Raw genomic sequence first — 18,664 nt, 5'->3', positions numbered from 1 at the left:
AAATCTATATTCCTTTTCTAGTGATTATAGCAAATCTATATATCACAGCTAGTCTGTGATAGCAAATCTATATTCCTTTTCTAGTGATTATAGAATTTCTAAACACTGAGTTGTTTCAGTTAAGGCAATTTTGGAAAATAGTTTCCTACCAAACAGCACCTTCTATATTAAATATTCTTGGCTGGGAGAACATTCTTAATAAATACTTTGCCTTCTCAGGGATTGATTTAATACAGAATTTGGTTTTGGATTCTAGAGTAAGAAAACTAGAAGGCGTGTCCTGTGCATTGCTAAGTCATGTCCAGTTCTTTGCAACCCCATGAAATGCAACCTTCCAGGTCCCTTCTGCCCATGGGATTTCCCAGACAAGAATACTGGAGTGGCTTACCATTTCCTTCTCCAGGGTATCGTCCCAACCTAGGGATCAACCTGTGTCTCCTGCATTGGCAGATGGGTTATTTACCACTAAGCCCCCATGGAAGCCTGAAGATGTGTTCCACCAATAATTAAATACTTGATAACAGGCTCATGAAATTTGGTGAATTTTTATTTTTGACATTATGGCCTGCTAAGTCATCTATACATTTTTTGTTAGCAGTAGAGTGTTGTCAGTTCATAACAGCTCACAAGAACTAATTAGTAAATTTTTAGGAATTTTGCAAGCTGGTTGCTAAAAACAGCCATTATTAAAAATTCAATTATATAAATATACAAATAAAGTATGCACAGTGGTTATAAATACTCAAAACACATCATTGCAATGCATTTTACTACTATTTGTGTTATTTAGTTTATTGACACCTATTTCATCTGTCAGGAGGGAGCACCATGAAACAGTGTGGTGTGGCATGTCTCTTCTAAACTCCGTGTTCAGTAATGTCAGGTTGGTACTTTGAAACTGACCGTAGTGGGAGCATTTATTTCACAGAAATCAGGTAACTTGTGCTACAGATCAGGAATCTACCTACTTCTCCCCAGCTAGTTGTTAAAACATTTATCAGCACACCAGTGCAAAGCTAACCAACTGTCACTCTGAGCTACTGCTAATCCTGCACCCTAGCACCATCACTCAAACTATCATTTGTAGGATTTCAGAAATATATTTAAAACATGATTTGCCAGTAGTTGGTATTTTTAAATTTGTATTTTATTTTATTTAAATTTATTATTATTATTATTTTACTTTACAATATTGTATTGGTTTTTGCCATACATCAACATGCATCTGCCACAGGTGTACACGTGTTCCCCATCCTGAACCCCCCTCCCACCTCCCTCCCGATACCATCCCTGTGGGTCATCCCAGTGCACTAGCCCCAAGCTTCCTGTATCCTGCATCGAACCTGGACTGGCGATTTGTTTCTTATATGGTATTATACATGTTTTAATGCCATTCTCCCAAATCATCCCCCCCACCCCTTCTTGAGAGTAACATTACTTAATGAGGATTTCTGTGTCAGCTCAGGGATCCCAGATAATCATTAAATTGCCCATGTTACACTCTTTCAAATCCAGGGAGATATAGTGTATTCTCTTGTTTTGAGAAACTAATCTTCAAAATTTTGATTTCCTAAAACTTTTGCCTGGAAAATCCTATGGACAACCCTGGCGAGCTACAGTCCATGAAGTGACAAGAGAGTCAGACATGACTTAGCGACTAAACAACAGCAGAACTATTGCCATTGCTACTCTTTTATCTTTCTTTTCCTTGTATTAATAAATAAAAAGCATTTTTGATCATTGTGCTCATTTCTTCTCAACTCGACTATTCTGACCAATTCCCACCTCATCCTGTGTCAAAGAGGGCATGATGATAAAGAGATAGAAGTGGCGAAAAGTCTCTTTGAAAATCAGAGTGAAGCTAAATTTAGAAAGAGGGAAACTATAAGGCAAAAGGAAGGAGATGCAGTGTTGCCTAGTGGTTGAGGGTACAGGCTCTGAAACTAGACTGATGGGATCCAAATTCCAGCTCTGCCAGTTACTACTGTGAGACTTTGAGCGAGTTATTTAACCTCTCTGCTTTAGTTTCTACCTCTGTAAAATGGATAATAATTGAATCCATTTCATACTGCTGTTATGCAATAATGAATGTAAAATGTGCAAGAAGTAACATGGTACCTGGTAGATATTATCTAAGTATTTGTAGCTATTCCCTCTTTGTATCAAAAGAGAGGGATTTTCTCCTCAAAGCAACAGAAAAGTGGCTATCTCATTTCTTACACTTTCTCAGTCAAGACTTTTCTTTTACTTAATAGTATCTAAAGTCGCTTATATATTCATTCTACACAAAAATGTAAACTTTGGGGCAAGTGTGTTCTAAACTGTTATTTGCCACTTTTTAAATATGCACACATTGTGCAAGCTTTTGGCAGTTGAAAAATGAACAAACATAATGGAACGGGCAAATTTATTCAGTCTATTTGAATGTGCCGCATACAAATCAATTGTGCGGTGACCTATTTGAATCATTAAGAGAGCCTGCTAGATGATGTCCTATGCAAGCAGGTGGGTCTTTGGCCATATGTAGACAAAGCCCCCTTGGGATGACCTACTTGGGATCAAAACCCCAAAGGGCACATTGCTCTGAGGTGTATAGTGCTTATATATTTTTAAATGCCATTAAAGAACTATGAGTCTTTATTTAATAGATACTGCATAATTAAATATACAGGATCCCAGTGGTGGTGTCCCTATTTTTTTTTTTTTTTTACATTTCTCTATTATCTCATGACTCAGAGGTAATTATGGGTGAGAATAATTTGATTTGAGGTTTCAGATGTAACCAAGGTTTAAAAACATAAAGTACTGTGTAAAGCAAAGGACAGTTTAGTTGTGCTTTATGAAATACTAATGAAAATTGCAGTGTATTGTTTACTTTTGCTCTAGGCTGTTAAAAAAACCCATTGGCTGCAACTATATCCTGTTTTTATTCTTTTATTTAGAAAATATGGTTCTTAGTGTATCTTGAGTATATCTAGCTTCCTAAGTAACATAGAGAAATTTCAGCCATTTGCTCATGAAATTGTACCAAACATGAGTCTCATACATTGATGTTCTGATCATATAACTATCAGCTAAGTTTAGATACAGGAACAGTAGGTCAACTCATTATCATTATTTATAATGATAATATAGGATTTTTAAATTGTGACCCCCTCCTCCCCTCAGTTTTTTGTACCAAGGATCAAAAATACCTTACATGATGAAAACCATACGTAAGAAGAAAAAACAGTAATGAGTTCGTTTGGGGCTGAATTTATCAGTACATTCATCGACTTACATGGATGACTTAGTAAAGGGTTAGTTGTATTGTTTATATAGAGTCTTTCCCATCAGCATCAGTATTTAGCAGATAATAAGAATTAAAGAAGTTATTTAACTTGTCTCATCTGTCAGGTTTTCTAATTCCTTCTCTTTATGTTTGCACTGGGTCTTCATTGCAGGGCCTGGTCTCTTTGTTGCCAAGTGTGGGCTTTCTCTAGTGGCGGCAAGTGGAGGCTACTCTTGGTTGTAGTGTGCTGGCTTCTCATTTCATTGGCTTTCTAGTTGTAGAGCACAGATGCACGGGCTCAGTAGTTCTGAGGTGGCATGTGGGGTCCTAATTCCCGGACCAGGGACAAACCCATGTGCCGTGCATTGACAGGCGGATTCTTAACCACTTGGCCACTAGGGAAGTCTCTTTGATTATTTCTTCATTTCTCATCAAGTAGGTATTTGAATAGAAGGAGAAAAAAAATTTTAATATGAATAAGGTATAGCAGTATGGCAAAGACTCTTAATAGCTGTCAGTTTAATGTCATTGTTAGAATTTTTCCTAAAGTGATTCAGCAGCTTTCTTGTGCTGCTGCTGCTGCTAAGTCGCTTCAGTCGTCTCCGACTCTGTGTGATCCCGTGGATGGCAGCCCACCAGGCCCCTCTGTCCTGGGATTCTTTAGGCAAGAATACTGGAGTCGGTTGCCATTTCTTTCTCTGGCTTTCTTGTGAGTCAAAACTAAATATTTATTTCAGAAACTCAATCTGGGATATATGTGTGTGTGTGAATATAAGTATTCAGAGTAGTATCTTACAGTAGCCTCACGATCTGGCCACTGTCCTGTGTAAGATTGAATATTAACATATGATATCAGAAATTGTTGATTCTCTAGGAATAGACACTATAGAAGAACATACTTTAGAGATAGACACAATCCTACCTTTGCCCCTTATTACTGTCTTTGTCTTCCTTTTTTTGCACCTTCTTTCCTGCTTCTCTTCTGCAGACTTTTAATTCTGTGCATATTTTTGTTGTTCAGGATTAATAAACATGTAAAAAGGTTTGTGAAATGTGTGCCCTCCTGCCATTTCAGCCTGATTTTTCTGAAGAGATGTCACATGTGCATGAGAGAGTTTCTGATGCCTTAATTTGTGTCTTGCTGTCTTGTGCTGTGCTAAGTCACTTCAGTCATGTCTGACCCTTTGTGGCCTCATGGACTATAACCTGCCAGGCTCCTCTGTCCTTGGGATTCTCCAGGCGAGAATGCTGGAGTGGGTTACCATTTCCTCCTCCAGGGGATCTTCCCAACCCAAGGATCGAACCTGCATCTTTTATGTCTCCTGCATTGGCAGGCAAGTTCTTTACTACTAGCACCACCTGGGAAGCCCCAGTTTGTGTCTTGCTGACACTGAAGGATGGTGTTAGTACCTCAGTTATTAATATAATCACATAATAGTGGCAACAGTTACCACATTGTTGTATCTTTAAAGACAAATAATAAAATAGCAAAAAACGCAAACAATTAAAGTCACAAAAGTAGACTGTTGCTTCTCATTCTTCTCACTCCCAAGGAGGAAAAATATCCATCATTTTACTGTGACTAGGGAATAGCAATTGAAATAACTGCTGTGTTTACCTATGGATAAAAATATCAAGAGGGAAATTAGAAAATTTATGAGTTAAAAGATTGGGAAGCAGCTGTCTTATTTTTCTGACAGTAATTCATCTATGTACATTTGGGAAACTGATACTAGACTATGGCTCAAATGATATTCAGTGGAGAAAGGATAGCCTTTTTAACAAATGATGCTGAAACATTATACCTCCCCCAAAGAAAGGAACTTCAATCTATATCTTGCTCTATGTAACAAAATTAAGTCAAAATGGATCATAAATTTAAATGTAAAACCTAAAACTATAAAAATTGTAGAAGAAAACTTTAGAGACAGTCTTTGTGATCTCATGTTAGGCAGACATTTCCTCAACATGACACCAAGAGCACAATTCATAAAAATTGAGCTTCATCAAAATGAAAAGCTTTAGATCTTCAAAAGGTACTTTTAGGCAAATGAAAAGAAAAGCCACAGACTTGGAGAAATAATTTAACTTCATATGCCTGATAAAAAACTTGTATCCAAAATATATTAGTTACTTCATAAAATTCAATAGTGAGAAAACTGACAACTCAGTAAAGATGTAAGTAAGTATTCAGATGCTAAGCATTTAGATGCTCAATTAATATTCAAAAAGATGCTCAACGTCATGAACTGTTAGGGAAACACAAATTCAAACCACAATGAATTACCACTGCACACTTGTGAGAATGGAAATGTTGACAAGTATATGGATATACTGGAACTCTGATACACTGCTAATGAGAATGTAAAATGGTGCAACCACTTTGAAAAATGGGCAATTTATTAAACAATTAACCATTCATGTACTGTATGAATCATCCACTCTTACTCATCTTTTATGTAAGATGAACAAAAGGATTTGACTTTATAAAGACTTGTGGCGAGTGTTCACAACAGTGCTATTTATAACAGCCCAACCAAAAATAATCCAAATACTCATGAACTATTCATGAATCATGAAATATTCATGATTGATAAAGAAACTGATATGTTACAGCATGGGTGAATCTCAGAATAAGTATTCTAGGTGAAAGAAAGCAGACAAAAACATACCTACTGCAAGAAAATTTAGAGGGACACAGAGCAAATCAGTGATGGCCAAGGGATGAGTTGGCAGAGGGAGAGTGGGGAGAGGAATGGAAGAGAGGGAGTTCAAAGAGCATGAGAAAACCACTAGGAATGAATTTTTTAATGAATTTTTAAAATTATGTTGATGGTTTCCTGGGGAATACAAGTAGTACATGTATTGTTTATTGACTGTACCTCAAAAATCTTCTAACTTATGCATTTTAATCTTACCTAATGCCATTTTTTTACAACACAAATTTTATTTGTAGGAGATAAACAGTGATTCTTTAATAGACCCCAGCTGTAGGGCGTTACAGATTTGTTTACATCTGTAGTTACAGAAACGATAGTGATGAATAAGGTCTCTGAAAAGTTTATTGCTATAGAATAGTTGTTATTTTAGAAAATTTTATGTTGTTTCCCATTAGCAAATAAGGAAATGTCAACTAGAGAGCAATTTGGTAAAACACAATGATTTTGTCAGAATTATGAAAGATGTTTTGGCTTATTACCAGCTCTGCAATTCACAATGTTAAGTGGAATAAATGAAAATATAATCTAAAACGTTGCTAAGCTTAAATTTGCATTCTAATTCTTAACAAATTTATGAGCATAATATAGACCCTTGGACACCTGGGAAGATTTATGAATAAACTTAACTTGGCAAACATAATTATAATTTGAAACAAATGGGGCTGGGTCATGACCAACTGATTTAGATTCAATGACTGAAGACAGGAACCCATTATGATGATATTAATAGGAACTCAACCTAGAGAAATTAATTTCATTTCTCCTAAGGATAACAGTCATAGAAGATGCTATTACTAGAAGAGATTTAAGTCTCAGTGGAAAAAGCTGAATGTGGGTATTTACATTTAACTAATGAAACTCTGGGCAGAGGGCAAGTTGCTGGAGTCTTATCTGTAGTTACTTTTAAAGACACTTTCTTCTAATCTGTCCCCTTGAGTGGTGTTCCAAGTTTTTTATTATAGTATGTGAAAAGAAGGGGAAAAAACAAATTGCTGGAAAAAGAGCATTTACAACTTTCCCACAATAATTTATCAGAGCAACTCAGTGTACAGCTCAGTACTATGACGGTTCTAAACCTCTCTTGAGTTGGTGATATAAATTATATATAGCCTGTAGAATAAGAATTCAGTGTAGTTACTAAACTCTTTTCACTAAATCTTATCACTTACTCTTAAACTAAAAATTATGCAATAAAAAATTATGACCAGCATTTGTTAGGTACATAGACCATGCAATGCATCCAGTATTATGGATTTCATTATATTTAAATTTAATCTTTATAAGATTAGGCAGGTCTGTGTTGTTTGCTTTCTTTTTACAGAGAATGAACCTGGGCACAGAAACTAAGTAGTAATTTGTTTTGAGTTATTCTGCTACTAGGTTAGAATCATGATTTGAATCCAGATCTCTGACTTTCAGCTACATGTTTTTCTCATTACATAATTCTTTTCTTATACCTATATCAGTAAGTACCCTTTGATTGTGTGGGTCAATCTGTAAGAGATATACAAATGAATATTCATACAAGAGCTATGGGTAGAAAGCTAAAATCCTGTCAAAAACCTAAGAGATAGGTGTGAACTGCTGGCAAAAGACCTAAGGAAGAATGGATGATATAACTGAAACTTCATTATACTTTCCTTTTCTCTTTTGTGGGGGCAACTTCTTTGGACATCTACTAAGTAGGAAAAAATGGGAACAGCTACCTAAGATATTTTTGGAGAAGTTCTTAGTACTAGGTCTGTGAAGTGACAGCGTTAGTATCTCAGTCATGTCTGACTCTTCGCAACCCCATAGACTGTAGCTTACTTCTGTCCATGGAATTCTCCAGGCAGGAGTAATGGAGTGTGTAGCCATTTGCTTCTGCATGGGATCTTCCTAACTCAGAGATTGACTGAACCCAGGTCTCCTGCATTGCAGGCAGATTCTTTACCACCTGAGGCATAACGTGATAAACAGTGGAGTCACTACTATTTTTTTCAAAAAGAAAAAAACTGTACCTTTTAAAGACCCAGAAGAAATGAAAACATATATCCACCCAAAAGTGTATACATAAAGTTCATAGTAGTACTATTCATAATAGCAAAAAGTAGAAACAAGCAAGATATCCATCATTCACCAAGATATCTATAATAAATGGATAAATAAGATACATATAGAATTCACATATAATAGTCATATGAGAGAATAAATTTAAAGGAAAATATTTGAGAAAGCACTTAGTAAATATATGTTGAAATGTTTTACGTAATTCTTTTTTATTGAAATATAGTTGATATGCAACATTACAGTTCTTTCACATGTACAGCCTAGTGACTTGACATTTAAATGCACTATAATGTCACCACAATAAGTCTAGTAACCATCTGTTCCCGTGCAAAATTGTTGTTCTGTTGCTTAGTCATGTCCGAGTCTTTATGACCACATGGACTGGAGGACCCAGGCTTCCCTGTCCTTTACCATCTCCCGGAGTTTGCTCAAACTCATGTGTATGGAGTTGGTGATGCCATCAAACCATCTCATCCTCTGTCGTCCCCTTCTCCTCCTACCTTCAAACTTTGCCAGCATCAGGATCTTTTCCAGTAAGTTGGCTCTTTGCATCGGGTAGCCAAATATTGGAGCTTCAGCTTCAACATCAGTCCTTCCAATGAGTATTTGGGGTTGATTTCCTTTAGGATTGACTGGTTTGGTCTCCTTGCTGTCCAAGGGACTCTCAAGAGTTTTATTCAGCACCACATTTTGAAGGCATCAGTTCACTGGTGCTTGGCCTTTTTTATTGTCCAACTCTCGCATCCATACATGACTGCTGGAAAAACCATAACTTTGACTAGACAGACGTTTGTAAAGTAATGTCTCTGCTTTTTAATACACTGTCACTATTTGTCATTGCTTTTCTTCCAAGGAGTAAGCCTCTTTTAATTTCATGGCTGCAGTCACTATCTGCAGTGATTTCAGAGCCCGAGAAAGTAGTCTGTCACTGTTACCATTGTTTCCCCATCTATTTGCCATGAAGTGATAGGACCAGAACCATGATTTTCCTTTTTTGAATGCTGATTTTTTTTTCAGCTGTTGAACTTTAAGCCAGCTTTTTCACTCTCCCTTTTCACCTTCATCAAGAGGGTCTTTAATTTCTCTTCACTTTATGCCATAAGGGTGGTGTCATCTGCATATCTGAGGTTATTGATATTTCTCCCAGCAATCTTGATTCCAGCTTGTGCTTCATCCAGCCTGGCATTTCGTATGATATACACTGCATATAAATTAAATAAGAAGGGTGACAATATACAGTCTTGACCTACTCCTTTCCCAATTTGAAACCTGTTGGTTGTTCCATGTCTGCTTCTAACTGTTGCTTCTTGACCTGCACACAGGCTTCTCAGGAGGCAGGTCCAGGTGGTCTAGTATTCCCATTTCTTTAAGAATTTCCCACAGTTTTGTTGTGATCTACACAGTCAAAGGCTTTAGCGTAGTCCGTGAAGCAGAAGTAGATTTTTTTTTTTTTTTTCTGGGATTCTCTTGCTTTTTCTATGATCCAACAGATGTTGACAATTTGATCTCTGGTTCCTCTGCTTTTTCTAAATCCAACTTGTACATCTGGAAGTTCTTGTTTCACATACTTGAGCATTACTTTGCTAGCATGTGAAAAGAGTACAATTGTGTGGTAGTTTGAACATTCTTTGGCATTGTCCTTCTTTGGGATTGGAATGAAAACTGACCTTTTCCAGTCCTGTGGCCACTGTTGAGTTTTCCAAATTTGCTGGCATGTTGAGTACAGCACTTTAACAGCTTCATCTTTTAGGATTTGAAATAGCTCAGCTGTAATTCTATATAAAATTGCTACATTATTATTAAGCATATTTCTTATGCTATGTATTACCTCTCTGTGACATTTGTCTTGTAATTGTAAATTTGTACCTCTCTTCCCTTTCACTAATTTCCCATTTCCACACTCAATTCTTTCTGCTGCTCTTGTGCTTTGTGCAGTCATGTCCCAAGTCTTTGTAACCCAATGGAGTATAGCCTGCCACGCTCCTGTCTCCATGGAATTTTCCAGGCAAGAATATTGGAGTGGGTTGACATTTCCTACTCCATCTCCCTGCTGGTAACCACCCATCTGTTCTCTGTATCTGAGTCTGTTTTCACTTTGTTTCTTCGTTTTGTCTTTCTAGATTCCACATATAACAGGTCATGTGCTATTTGTGTTTGTCTGACTTATTTCACTTAGCATAGTACCCTCTAGATCCATTCATGTTGTTCCAAATGGTAAGATTTCATTCTTTTTTATGGCTGAATACACACACACACACACACACACACATATATCCCATTTACATATCCATTTCTTTATTAATGAACACTTAGCTTGCTATTGTAAATAATACTGTAACAAACATAGAGGTGCATATATCTTTTCTTTTTTTAATATAAATTTATTTATTTTAATTTGGGGCTAATTACAATATTGTATTGGTTTTGCCATACATTGACATGAATTATCTTTTCTAATTAGTGTTTTGTTTTTTTTTTTTCTTCAGGGAAATACAGAGGAGTAAAATTTCTGGGTCATATGATAGTTCTGTTTTTCATTTGTTGAGGAATCTCTGTATTGTTTTCTAGGATTGCTGCACTAACTTACAGTGCCACCAACCGTATGGGAATAGTGCCTTTTTCCCACATCTTTGCCAACTCTTGTTATATGTTGTCTTTTTATTGACAGCTATTCAGTCAGGTGGGAGGTGATAGCTCATTGTATTGCACAGTTTAAATGTGCTTTTTCCTGGTGATTAGTAATGTTGGTCATTTTTTCATATATCTGTAGGCCACATGTACATCTTTTTGGAAAAATGTCTGTTCAAGTTCTCCTGCCCATTTTTAACCCAATTACTTGGTTTTATTTTGATACTGAATTGTATGAGAACTTAATATCTTTTCAATTTTAACTCCCTAACAAATGTATCATTTGCAAACATCTCCCATTTAATAGGCTGCCTTTTTGTTTCCTTGATGATTTCCTTTGCTGTGCAAAAGCCTTTTCAGTTCAGTTCAGTCGCTCAGCCATGTCCGACTCTTTGAGACCCCACAAATTGCAGCACGCCAGGCCTCCCTGTCCATTACCAGCTCCCAGAGTTCACTCAGACTCACATCCATCGAGTCAGTGATGCCGTCCAGCCATCTCATCCTCTGTCGTCCCCTTCTCCTCCTGCCCCCAGCCCTCCTAGTATCAGAGTCTTTTCCAATGAGTCAGCTCTTCGCATGTTTGATGTAATTCAGTTTATTTATTTTTGTTTATCTTGTTTGGGGAGACACATTCAAAAAAATATTACTGAGACCTATGCCAAAGAGCATACTGCTTATGTTTTCTTCCCATAATTTTTGGGCTTCAGAGCTTACATTTTAGTATTTAATGATTTTGATCTTATTTTTATATATAGTGTGAAAAGTGATTGAGTTTCATTATTTTTCATGAAGCAATCTAATTTTCCCAACATCACTTATTGAAGACATCATCTTTTTCCCTGTTGTATAATCTTGCCTCCTTTGTCATAGACTACTTGACCATGTAATCGTGTTTATTTCTGAGCTTTCTATTCTCTCCCACTGATCTATGTATGTATCATTTTGTGTTAGTACCATATTGTTTTGATTACTGTAGTTTTGTAGCATAGTCTGAAATCAGGGGTCAGTCATGTAACCTCAAGCTTTATCCTTCTTTCCCAAGATTGCTTTGTCTATTTTGTCTTTTGAGGTTCCATACAAATTTTAGGATTGTTTTAATTCTTTGAAGAATGTCATTGGTACTTTGATAGGTATTGCATTTAATCTGTCAATTACCTCAGGTAGTATAGACACTTTAACGATATTAATTCTTCCAGTCTATGAACACAGTATGTCTTTCTGTTTGTTTGTATCATCTCCAGTTTCTCTCATAAGTATCTTAGAATTTAGGTCCTTCACTTCCTTGGTTAGATTTATTTTTTGCAGATGAATATCTGTTACATTTTTGTTTTAGCAAATTTATGTCAGTATACTTCAACACTAGATGTCAATATTTTAAATTCACAGCCCAGTGTTTACTAAAAGATACTTTCATGATTTTTTCCTCTTAGTTAGCTTTATTACTAGGATTTTATTCTTTTTCATGTAATTGTAAAAGGGATTCTTTTCCTAATTTCTCTTTCTGATAGTGTTATTAGTGCATAGAAATGCCACAGATATATGTATATTAATTTTGTATTCTTCAAATTTACTGAATCCATATATTCTGATAGTTTTTTGGTGGAATTCTCAATGTTTTCTATATATAATACCATGTCATCTGCAAATAGTGACAGTTTTACTTGTTCCATTCTACTTTAGATGTCTCATTTATTTTCCTTCTCTGATTGCTGTGGCTAGGACTTCCAATAGTTTGTTGAATAAAAATGTGAGAGTATGCATCATTTCCCTGTTTCTAATCTTAGTGGAAATGCTTTCAGTTTGTCTCTGTTGAGTATGATACATACTGTGAATTTGTCATATATGGGCTGTATTATGTTGCAGTATGATCCTTGTATACCCACTTTGTTGAGAGCATTTGTCATGAATGGATGATAAATTTTGTTAAAATATTTTTTACATCCAGTGAGGTGATTATTTTTATCTTTCATTTTGTTAATGTAGTATATCACATAGATTCATTATTATTGAACCATCCTTGCATCCCTGGGATAAATCCCCCTTGAACATAATATATAATCCTTTTAATATATTTTTAAATTCGGCTTGCTAATATGATATTGAGGATTTTTACGTTGATACTCATCAGTGATATTGGGGTCATCAGTTATACTGATCTGTAATTTTGTGTGTGTGTATGTGGTGTTTTTGTATCTGGTGTTTGAATCAGGGCTGGCCTCGTAGAATGAGTTTGGAAATATTCCTTGAAACTTTTTTGGAGTAGTTTGAAAAGGGTAAGTTTTTACACTTCTGTAAATGCTTGGTCAGGTTTACCTGTGAAACTGTTTCTGGAACTTTAAAAAATATATATTTATTTATTTGTCTGTGTTGGGTCTTAGTTGTGGCATACGGGATCTAGTTCCTTGACCAGGGATTGACCTCAACCTCCTGCATCAGGAATGTGGTGTCTTAGCCACTAGTCCACTTGGGAAATCCCTATTTCTGGAATTTTGTCTGTTGGGAATTTTTTGATTACTGATTGAATTTCATTACTAGTGATTTATCTGTTCAAATTTTCTATTTCTTTCTTATTCAGTCTTAGGTTCCTGATGTACATTTTTAGGAATGATAGTATCCATTTCTACTAGGATATATGGTTCGTTGGCATTTAATTGTTTGTAGTGGGCTTCTCAGGTGGCTCAGTGGCGAAAAATCCACCTACAATGCAGGAGACGCAGGAAATATGGGTTCGATCCCTGGATTGGGAAAATCCCCTGGAGAAGGAAATGGCCACTTATCCCAGTATTCTTGCCTGGAGAATCCCATGGACAGAGGAGCATGGTGGGCTGCAGCCCATGGGGTTGCAAAGACTCAGACATGGCTGAGTATGCATGGAATTGTGTATAGTAGTCTCTTATGATCTTTCATGTTTCTATGGTGTTGGTTGTCACTTCTCTTTTATTTTTGACTTTTCATTTGGGACTTCTCTTTTTCATGATGAGTCTGACTAAAGGTTGATCAATTTTGTTTATCTTTTCAAAGAATCACTCGTGTGTGTGTGTGTGTGTGTGTGTGTGTGTGTGTGTGTCTTTTATTTCTACTTGGGTATATATTAGTTCCTTTCTTCTACTGAATTTGGGTTTTGTTTGTCCTTCTTTTTCTGTTTCTGCCATGTGTGAGGTTGGATTATTATCTGAGTTTTCTGTTTATTTCTTGAAATGGACCTGTATCAATATACACTTCCCACTTAGACCTTCTTTTGCTGTGTCTCATAAATTTTAAAATGTTGTGTTTACATTTTCATTTGTTCAGTTTTCAATTTCATTTTTTTTATTTCCTCAGTGACCTATTGGTTGTTTAGTAGCATATCGTTTAGGCTATATGTCTGGGTTTTTTATTCAGTTTTTTCTTGTATTTAATTTCTGGCCTCATACCATTTTGGTCAGAGAAGATACTTGGTATGATTTCAGTCTTCTAAATTTTACTGAGAGTTGTTTATGGCCTAGCATGTAATATATCCTGGAGAAGGTTCCATGTGAACTTAAAAGAATGTGTATTCTGCTATTTTTCAATGGAGTGTTTTGGTATATATCTATAAAATCAATTTAGTCAATGTGTCAATTAAAAAATATATCTTATTATTGTTTATTTATTTGGCCATGTCAGGTCTTACTTGTGGCGTGCAGGATCTTGGTTGCATCATGCAGGATCTCCACTGCAGTGCACAGACTCTCTGGCTGTGGCACATGGGCTCCAGTGCATGGGGTCAGTAGTTGTGGTGCAAGGGTTTAGTTGCTCAGCGACGTGTGGGATCTTAGTTCCCCAACTAGGAATCGAACGCATGTCCTCTGCATTCCTAGGCAGATTCTGAACCATTTGACCTCCAGGGAAATTCTTAGTCTAATGTGTCATTTAAGGGCCAATATTTCTTTATTGATTTTCTGTCTGGATGATCTTTCCAGAGGTAAGTTGAGTAAAGTTCTTTACTGTTCTTCTGTTCATGTCAGTTTTCCTTTATAAATTTAGGTAATATTTCCTTTATAAATTTAGGTACCTTAAGTTGGGTACCTAAGTCTTGTATATAAGTCTTGTATCTTCTTGTTGCATTGATACCTTTATTATTACTTATTGCCACTGTTGTCTCTTGTTACGGTCTTTTCTATAAAGTCTATTGTCTGATGTAAGCATCGCTGTCCCAGCTTTCTTTTCATTTGCTTGGAATATATTTTCCCATACCCACTCTTTCGGTTCATGTGTGTCCTTAGATCTGATGTAAGTCTCTTGTAGGCAGTATATACATGGGTCTTGCTTTTTTTTAAATCCATTCAGCCACTGTATGTTTTTTGATTGGAGCATTTAACCCATTTTCATTTTTTTTTAATTTATTTTTTAAATTAATTTATTTATTTTAATTGGAGGCTAATTACAATATTGTAGTGGTTTTTGCCATACATTGACATGAATCAGCCATGGGTATACACGTGTTTCCCATCCTGAACCCCCCTCCCCATCCCATCCCTCAGGGTCATCCCAGTGCACCAGCCCTGAGCACCCTGTCTCATCATTAATAGGTATGACCTTTTTGCCATTTTGTTAATTTTTTTCTGGATTATTTTGTAGTTTCTCTCTATTCCTTTATTATTTTGCTGTTTTGTTAGTTTTTTCCTGGTTATTTTTGCATTCTTTTCTCTCCTGTTGATCTTCTCTTGCTCTCTTCCTTATGATTTGATGAGTATCTTTATTGTTAAGTTTGGATTATTTTCCTTTATTTTTTTGTGTATCTATTATAGATTATTAGGTTTTGGTTACCATGAGGTTCATATATAACAACTTTGTACCTATCCTAAGTTAATAATTTCTTAAGCTGGAACACATCTAACAGCCCTGTATTTTTGCCATGCCCCCATATTTTTTTTTTTTGATGTCATATTTTACATTTTTTGATTTTGTATATTCTTTACTTATTGTAGATAAGATTATTTTATTACCTTTGTTTTTTAACTTTCCTGCTAGCTTTATAAAGAGTTGATCCACTACCTATACTATATATTTACTTTTACCAGTGAGATTTTTCTTGTTATAATTTTCTTATTTCTCATATTGATCTTTACTTTTCCACTTAGATAAGTCCCTTTAACATTTTCTTGAAGGCTGATTTATTGGTGATGGACTCAGTTAGTATTTGCTTAGCTGTAAAACCGTTTATCTCTTCTTCAATTCTGAATGATAACCTTCCTGGATAAAGCATTCTTGTTTGTAGGTTTCTTATGCTTTCAGCACCATGACTATATCATGTCACTTCCTTCTGGCATGAAAAATTCCTACTGAAAAGTTAGCTGATAGTCTTTTTTCTTAATTTATTTTATAATTGAAGGATAATTGCTTTACAGAACTGTGTTGTTTTCTGTCAAACCTCAACATGAATCAGCCATAGGTATACATATATCCCCTCCCTTTTGAACTTCCCTCTCATCTCCCTCCCCATCCCACCCCTCTAGGTTGATACAGAACCCTTTTTTGAGTTTCCTGAGATATATAGCAAATTCCCATTGGCTATCTGTTTTACATATGGTAATGTAAGTTTCCATGTTACTCTCTCCATTCATCTCACCCTCTCCTACCCTCTCCCCGTGCCCATAAGTCTGTTCTTTGTGTCTGTTTCTCCACTGCTGCCCTGCAAATAAATTCCTCAGTACCATTTTTCTAGATTCTGTATATATGTGTTAGTATCAAGGAGATGGCAACCCACTCCAGTACTCTTGCCTGGAAAATCCCGTGGACGGAGGAGCCTGGTAGGCTGCAGTCCATGGGGTCGCAAAGAGTTGGACATGACTGAGCGACTTCACTTTCACTTTTCACTTTGATGCATTGGAGAAGGAAATGGCAACCCACTCCAGTGTTCTTGCCTGGAGAATCCCAGGGATGGGGGAGCCTAGTCAGCTGCCGTCTATGGGGTCACACAGAGTTGGACACGGCTGAAGTGACTTAGCAGCAGCAGCAGCAGCAGCATACTATATTTATTCCTCTCTTTCTGACTTACTTCACTCTGTATGATAGGCTTTAGGTTCATCCACCTCATTAGAACTGACTCATATGAGATCCTTTTCATGGCTGGGTAATATTCCATTGTGTATATGTACCACAACTTCTTTATCCATTCATCTGTCAACGGTCATCTAGGTTGCTGCCATGTTATAGCTATTGTAAATAGTGCTGCAATGAACAATAGGATACATTTGTCTTTACTAGCTAATAACAGTCTTATGGAAGTTACTTTTTCAGTAAATAGTTGCTTTCCTCTCATTGCTTGTAAGATTATCTCTTATCTTTAATTGTTAACATTTTAATTAAACTTTTCTCATTAAATTTTTTTTTCTTTTTTCTGTTCAGCTTGAATGATTTCCACTACCCTGTGTTCTGGATCACTGTTTCATTCTTCCATATCATCTAATCTTCTGTCAATTTCCTCTAGTGTGTTTTTTATTCAGTTGTCACATTCTACAGCTCTGGTTCATTCTTTTTTATATTTTCAAATTCTTTATTAAAGTTCTCACTGTGGTTATCCATTCTTCTCACAAGATCAGTGATCATTTTTATGAATATTACTTTGAATTATTTGTCAGGGAGGTTGCTTATCTCTTATTTCTTTTGGCTCTTTTTCTAAGGTTTGGTCTTATCCCTTCATTGAAACATATTCCTCTGTCTCTTCATTTTGCCTAAATTTCTGTGTTTGTTTGTATGTGTTTGGTAGGTCCATCACATCGCCAATCTTGGAGAATTGACTTTATGTATGATATCTTCTTTGGACCCCAAATCACACTCCCCTTTTGCTGACCTGAGTTAAAAGCTCTCAGTGTGTCCCCTGTGTAAGCTATAAGCTGTGTGTGTGTGCTTTTGTTGTGATGGGGCCAACTGCCATGAGTCTGCTAGGAGGTGGCAGTTTTGTGAGGCTCTCGCTTGTCTACTGGCTGCAGATGTACCAAAGGTTGGGGCTGGCTCCTTGTGCGTCTGGCCATGCAGTCTGGTGGTATGTGATTCTGTAGGCCTGCAGGGAGTGGGGCAGGCCTGCAGTGCTAAAAGGCAAGAGGGGGAAATGTCACTTGCCAGCATTCTGTTAGCATGGTAGATTGAGATGCCCAAAATGTCTAGGCCATCACTGTCTCTCAGTCCCTGAGAGGAGTCCCAGCTGCCACTTACATCTCTGGGAGGCTCTTCATGGTCAGCACTTGGGTTTGACCTAAGCACCTTTCAAATAACTGCCTCTGCTCTGAGAGTCAGAACATGTGAGATTTTTTGTGCGCCCTTTAAGAACAGAGTCTCTTGTAACCTTTGGGTGCTCCCAAACAAGCTCTGATGGTTTTCAAACCTGACTTACTGGGTGCAGGACCTCCGAGCTATGGAACCTGATGTAGGGCTTGGACCCCTCTATGGAAGGACCTCCATGGTTGTGATAGCCCTCCTGTTTCTAGCTTAGAAGTGTGAGTCCTGACTCGACCGCATCTCTGCCCCCCCTCCATGTCTGCTGTGCTTTTTGTTTATATCTTACTTGTGGAAAATTCTTTCTGCTAGTCTTCAGGTCATTTTCACAGTTACTCTGTAAGTAGTTGTTTTGGTGTGCCTGTAGGGGAATGTGAGTTCAGTCTTCCTACTCTTCCATCTTTTCTCCTCCATAATGAAATATTATTCATCAATAAAAAGAAATGAAGTACTTAGAAAGATGGTAACAATGACCCTATATATGAGACAGCAAAAGAGACACAGATGTAAAGAACAGACCTTTGGACTCTGTGGGAGAAGGTGAGGGTGGGATGATTTGAGAGAATAGCATTGAAACATGTATATTACCATAGGTGAAACAGATCACCAGTCCAGGTTCAATGCACAAGATAGGGTGCTCAGGGCTGGTGCACTGGGATGACGCTGAGGGATAGGATGGGGAGGGAGGTGGTGGTGGGGGTTCAGGATGGGGACACCTGTACACCCATGACTGAGTCATGTCAATGTATGGCAAAAACCA

Source organism: Bubalus kerabau, chromosome 1 (assembly GCF_029407905.1).
Source record: "Bubalus kerabau isolate K-KA32 ecotype Philippines breed swamp buffalo chromosome 1, PCC_UOA_SB_1v2, whole genome shotgun sequence".
NCBI classification, from domain to species: Eukaryota; Metazoa; Chordata; class Mammalia; order Artiodactyla; family Bovidae; genus Bubalus; species Bubalus kerabau.
The sequence above is the reverse complement of the archived record's forward strand: the minus strand, read 5'-3'. Positions refer to the sequence as shown.